The sequence below is a fragment of the Carlito syrichta genome, unplaced genomic scaffold, assembly GCF_000164805.1.
Source record: "Carlito syrichta isolate Samal-C Ts95f unplaced genomic scaffold, Tarsius_syrichta-2.0.1 Scaffold169207, whole genome shotgun sequence".
Taxonomy (NCBI): Eukaryota; Metazoa; Chordata; class Mammalia; order Primates; family Tarsiidae; genus Carlito; species Carlito syrichta.
In genome coordinates, this window is record NW_007113303.1 from 541,000 (window position 1) to 547,648 (window position 6,649).

The 6,649-nt window shown below is 44.0% G+C and overlaps 1 long non-coding RNA gene across 1 annotated transcript in view; it reads left to right on the forward strand.

The window, feature by feature from the left end:
• LOC103252657 overlaps positions 1–4,946 on the forward strand; it is a 19,927-nt gene extending 14,981 nt beyond the window's left edge. The window contains exon 3 of the long non-coding RNA XR_503801.1: positions 4,756–4,946. This is a non-coding gene — a long non-coding RNA (uncharacterized LOC103252657). The remainder of the gene's footprint in view (positions 1–4,755) is intronic.
• Positions 4,947–6,649: the final 1,703 nt, after the last annotated feature.

Genomic DNA, 6,649 nt, shown 5'->3' on the forward strand with positions numbered 1-6,649 from the left:
TCGAGGAAGGATGAGCAGCTGCCAGGGCGGAGGGCCGTGAGGCCAGGGACTAACATTTTCAGGGAGTTCTGGCAGAGGCTGCTAAGGGTCCACTGAATGGGACAGCTTGGTCGGTGACTTGTGACTCCTGAAATTCATTTCAATGGAGTGGTAGGGATAGAGCCCAGTTTCAGAAGGTTGAAGGCCAATGGCCGTTGAGGTGGCGTCAGAAATCTGATGGGGGGATAAAGGAAGACACAGATAAATTACACAGATAAGGAAATTGAGACCCAGAGAGCTCAAATCATGTGCTCAAGTAATGGTGTCGGTCGACAAAATTCAGGCCAGGAGAACCCGCTCCGTTTCCCGGCTATTTGCCTCCTCTCAGGTGGCCACCCAAGCACATCTTAATGACTTGTCATCATTTTCTGAGTACTCATGAATCACCCTTAGAGTTTCTCCTTCTCTACCAGCCTAAGAAATAAACGACCACAAGGCAAAGGCACAGCCTCACTCCATCTCTCTTACCTGTCAATTCCCCCTCCCAACAAAAATGGACAGAAACTATTCCAAGAACCAGAAGCACGAAGTCTGATTTTTTTTTTTCCTGGTCAGATTAAGTAGATCTTCCACTGTTTGTTTGTTTGTTTTTTCTTTTTGCCTTGGATTCTCACTCTTGTGGCCCAGTCCGGGCAACTTGGCAAGACCTCGTCTCTACAATAAATGAAAAATTAGCCAGGCATGGTAGTGCACACTTGTCGTTCCAGCTACTTAGAAGGTTGAGGTGGAAGGATCACCGGAGCCTAGCAGGTAGACTCAGGGGTGGCCATAAGTGTGCCACTGCACTCCAGCCTGGGTGACAGAGTGAGACTCCAACTCAAAAAAAAAGAAGAATAGGAGTCATTAAGACCCATGGGTTTAAACAACACCAACAAAAAACAAAAAAGCACTCTACTCTGATGAGTAGGTCAGAGTTGCAAGTATCATGAAAATTTGGTTTATAAAACCAGGTACTATTACTTATCCAGATATTTTAGTTGAGATGATTCAGTGAACAGACTGAGTTTTGCACTTCACATTTTTGTGGATACAACAAAAATGTTAAACTACATCTGGCCATGTGTTTTTTGAGTTATGGCCAGGCCATTTTTTCCTAAACTTTAGCCACCTCCCCTACCTTGGGTAGATGAATCTCCTTTCTCTCTCTCTTATATCTCCTCTCCTCTCTCTAATGTACTTTCTAAATAAACTATATTTTCCAATATAAAAAAAAAGATTTTTCTCTCTATAAAGTACGTGTATACATACAGTATTGCCCTCTTATCTATGGTTTCTCTTTCTGTGGTTTTAGTCATGCACAGTAAACAGAGATTCAAAAATATGTAAGTAGAGTAAATTAGATATTTTGAGAGAGTGAGACCACAGTCACATAACTTTTATTACTGCATATTATTGTATTTATGCTATTTTATTATTAGTTATTGTTAATCTCTAACTGTGCCTAATTTGTAAGTTAAAATGGACAATAGTTATGTATGTATAGGAGAAAATATAGTTTGTATAGGGTTCAGTACTATCCACGGTTTCAGACACCCCAGAGGGTATTGGAATGTATCCTCCATTGATAAGGGGGGATTACTGTGTAGTTACCAGTGTAGTATTTGTGTATGGGTGTTTTATTCCATAATTCCATATTTAGTATTAGTATATATTGATCCGCAAAGTAGGTTTTCCTGGACTCATACTTCAGAAAGGCAGACATACAGATCTGTAGAAGGCCACTGAAAGAGATCAAAAAGTGCTGCTCCCAAATATACCACCTTGATAAAAAAGGATTACTTTTGAGCTGAAAGCAATTAAGAAGTGACAAAAGAGCTTTTTAGCCACCCTTACCCCATCTGCCTAAAAGCAAGACATACATTTCCCTTTGCAAAGGTGTTCCCTCTTTTCTTTCTTGTACCAGAAGGCTAACAACTCTTATTACTGGAGACTGAAAGTCAGCACCAAGATGGGTCTGCACAAACAAACCTTAATAAAGTAGCCCTTACCATCTATTGGTTGCCCCATATATTGACCCTCCCCTAATTTATCACTCCTAGAAGCCCAAACCCCTTTTTCTTTGTCTTGTCATATCTCTGAAAATTTATCACTCTTTGTTAAAATAGTATATAAACCCTTGGTTCTGCCTCTTTGGTTTTCACTTCTTTTCTCCAAAGGTCTCATCACATAAAAATTAAAATCTTAGCATCAAATACGATTTGTATGCCTTTTCTCCTAATAATCTTTTATCAGTCTTATTTGCATGCCCAAGTTACAGAACAAAAGAGGGTAGAAGAAAAAGTCTTATTTGCCTCTGCTATGCCACATAGTCCAGTATTACCAGACACAGAGTAACAAGAAGGGAGTGTCTAGTGGGGGTGGTAGGGGATTCACAGCTAAGGTGTTTTTTTGAGTTAGAGTCTCAGTCTGTCACCCAGGCTTGAGTGCAGTAGTCACTCACGGCCACCACAGCCTTGACCTTCTGGGCTCAGTCCATCCTTCTGCTTCAGCCTTCCAAGTCGTTGAAACTACAGGTGTGTGCTACCGTGCCAGGCTAGTTTTTTGATTTATTGTAAGGATGAGGGCTCATCATGTTGCCCAGGCTGGTCTCAAACCTGCAGGCTCAGGCAATCCTCCCCTCTGCCTCCCAAAGTGCTGGGATGATAGGTGTGAGCCACCGTTCCTGGCTGGCTAAGGTGTCAAGAGGATAATTGACTGCTTGGATTCAATTCCCCATCTGCTGAAAGATAAGCCACCCTGTGTCCCTTGTGTTAGTTTTCTAGGACTGCCATGACAAAGCACCACAGAGTAGGGGGCTTAAACAACAGACATGTACTGTATCACTGTTTTGAAGGCTAGAAGTCCAAGATCAATATGTCAGCAGGCTGATCCTTTCTGAAGGCTGTGAGAAAGGATCTACTTCAGGGCTCTCTCCTAGCTTCTGGTGGTTTGCTGGCAGTCTTTGGCATTCCTTGGCTTGTAGACTCATCACCTTGATCTCTGTCTTTATGTTGACATGGTGTCTCCCTGTGTGTGTATCTGTCCAAATATTCCTTTTTATAAGGAATCCAATCATACTGGATTGGGAACTCACTCTAATGACCTCATCTTAACTAATTATTTCTGTAACAACCTTATTTCCAAATAAGGCCAAATTCTGAGTTACTGGTAGTTAGCACTTCAGCATAGGAGTTTGGAGGCAGAGGACACATACAATCCATAACAGCTTTACTAATAGGAGCAAATTACTCATAACTAATAGCAATATGAGGAAGTCAAATGGATGTGGGGGAGAGAGAGGAATGGTTAAGGAAGAACCAGTGGGGTAAGGGTTAGGAGAACGAGAGAAGATATGTCTCCCAGGGCCACTGAGCCACCTATGAGAGTAGGGTCCCAGAGCCCAGGGTAGCCCAGTGTCCCTGTGTCTCTGTATTATTCTCTGCCAGACTCATGAGAGAAATGTAGATTATGGTCAGACTCCATGTGGTCTGGGCCTCCCTTGATAAGCAAGTTTATAAAGGGGGGAAAGCAAGTTCCCAACTTGTCACTGGCTTGGAAGGATGGCCAGTTCCACGTGCCTGGGACAGAGTCCTCATAAGTTTGATTTGGTGCTAGGGGATTGTGGTGATGTTCTGCTCTGCTTGAGGTTGGCAGGCCAGGGTTCAAAGGCCAGCAACCCAAAGCCTAGTCACTGGATAGAGGGAACTGGGTAGAGTATTCACAACTTCTCTACAGGAAGCCCAGCATCTGAGCTAAGAAAACAAGCTTGCTTCTCCTGAGCAAAAGACACATTTATCCTTGCCTCATGACATTGCTATCGTGACTGTGAAATCAAAGCATTTCCATGATCTGGAAGACACAGAGCCCAGGTTCTGTGCCATCAGGGACTCAACATTCCAGGGTTTAGTTGTCCAGATTTGCTTCTTTGGTTCAATAGAAAAGATAGTTCTGTTCTGCACCATGCTATTTTTATATTCACATCAGAGTTCAGAAGTAAGTCTTGTTCCCACAGCTTTTTGCCCCTCTTGGGGTTCTGTAGTTGGTACCTTGGTAAATTAGCCCACAGGAGTCCTCCCAGGGGCGAATCCCAACGGAGGCAACCCTTCCCTGCACACACACGGGTCCTCCGTTGTGATGCTTGCCCAGCAGTAGTCTGGGCCGTGCTGAGGATCCGAAAAGAAAACTCACAGCCAGAAACAGCTTTTTGGCTTAAAGAGGTGTGGGTTTGCTCATGTTTGTAACCTGTTTGCTTTTTCACTTTGGGTTTTCAAAATGCTGGTGCTCTTCTTGGTGAGAACGGCAAAGAGTCCTACTCCCTGTGAACGGAAGCCCATTCCTGACTTTCCCAAGTTGGGGGCAGGGTGGGTGTAGAGATGAATGTCGTGCTCATGGGGACGTGCACTTTTCTGGTATAATTTTACTAGTATAATTATCTGCGTCTTAGGGGAGTAGAAATGGAGGTACAAAGAGAGGAAGACTGAGACCTCAATAGAACTTCTGACAATATCAGGAACATATTTGTGCTCCTAACTTTATTTTTAGCTGTTCAGTGGACAACACTTGCTTTTGTTCTTTTAGGCTGCAGTCTCCGTGTGGACGGACCGTGGGTGCCTCCCAGATAAGGCAAAGCTACCGAGGAAGCAAAATTGTGAGGGGAACAATGGGTCACGTAGGAGACAAATATTTTCTTTTTGATTTATAGTTTCCTTTTGGCTTAATTTACTTTTTTTATTACAGGATGATAGCTCTAGATGAGACATGATCTACAAACCAAACCACAAGACCCTTGGAGACATCAGGAAGATGCAAATCAATTTTCTGCCAATTTTTTGTTGTTATGGTTCTGGCAGATGTGACTTGTCTTTGGCAGCAAAATACTCCAGTGAAAGAAATCAAAATTAAATGCTGCCTGCAATTGAATACTGCCACCCAATTGCATCTGTAGGTTGATTTTTGTGTCCTCTTTATTTTACTAATTGACTGATTGATAGAGAAAATGAGTGCCTGGTTCAGTTATACTATGAGTTGCATTGGCTATGATACCCAGATCATTGCGGAAATACTGTCTTTCTTTCTGCTATTTCACTCAATAGACACTGTGTGTCTCAGATAACTAGGAACCAGGGAAAGGCTTCAGTCAATAACGTCGGAACACTACCTTTCTTTCCAGCCTTTCCTGCAGCTCAGATAACACGGGAAACCATCAGAGTTTTCTCGTAGCTGTGAGTTGAGGGTGTTTGCATTGGGTTCGACTCAGGCAATGGCATCAAGTGCCAGGTCCCTGGGGCAGCTCTTTGCCTCCAGAGGAATGAAGGTTCTTCTGGATTTTAGCATGGCATAGTGGCTGTCGGTGAAACCCAGATGTTAGGACAAGTCCACAGGCATAATATCTCCAACAAGGGCAAAGAGCACCTTTTAGAATGATCGGAAATTGCAGTTAGACTCTCAGTTATCTGGAAGCCACTTGAAGATTTCAGGTCTATTTCATAAACTCTAACAATAGGCCTCTACTAGTATAATTATCTGCATTTAAGAGGAGTATAGAGATTGAGGTACAAAGAGAGGAAGTACTCTGCTTGACTGAGACCTCAATGAAACTTCTGACAATACCAGAAGCATATTTATACTCCTAGTTTTATTTTTAGCTATTCAGTGGACAATGCTTGCTTTTGTTCTCTGGGCTGCCGTCATTGAAGAATCACATTTTTGGAGGAGGAAGAATGTTTATCTTTATGTCTCGCCCTTCGGGTTAAAAGGTGTCTGCTTCCTCTTTGGCCCTATAATGGCCTCACCATGTATCTTGGGGGCTGTCTTTCTGTAGTGGATGCCGGGTTTTACCGTTGGCCTTTGTCAAAGTGCTCTGGGCTCTTGGAAAGACATGTTTTTCCGCTGCCATCAGGAAGAAGGAAGAAAACAATCGTGCAGTTTTCTGAAAGGCAATGTGCCTTCTGTCTTAGCCACTCGCCATCACCTCTCCCCCCACCAGGAAAAAGTCAGTATTCATTTTTGATGTAGAGAAGTAATTGTGTCTAACTTATTTTAACCAAGCCCCATAATTCAAGTCAAAAGTAGCCAAAAACAGAATGAAAAACACATGGAAAGGAACGGAAACAGCGTGTCTATTAAAATACCTTTGCGGGGGTGAGGGTGGGGGTTACCTTTGCAGTTTGCTTTCTCTCTCCTTCCAGACCTCCTGCTTCCGTTGCTCCCTTCTACTCTGTACCGAAGTCCACTCTCCTTCCTCCTCTGAGCCAGCAGTTCTGAAATCACGAAAGGCAGCCTTTGATGCGGGAGCTCCCTCCCCAGAGTCCACCTTCTGCCAAATGACAGGAGAAGGCTGGCAGCCCCCTGGTCGCTGCAGAGACCCCAAAACAATGTGGGTGGGGGACAGGTCCTCAGGCGGGGATATTTCCCACTGATTCTGTGGCACAGAGGGGGGCCCAGGAGAACACAGGCTCACAGACACGTGGCACTTCCACACGGCGCAAAGTGCTGGGTGCAGGGCTGCCAGAAGGCTGCGTGATTGCCGCTTCAGGTCTCTGCTCCCTGGTCCTGCCCGTCTTTGGTGACGGGTGCAGGGCTTTGGGTTCCTTTTGTTTTCCTTTTACAATTAAGTCTCACATGGATGCGA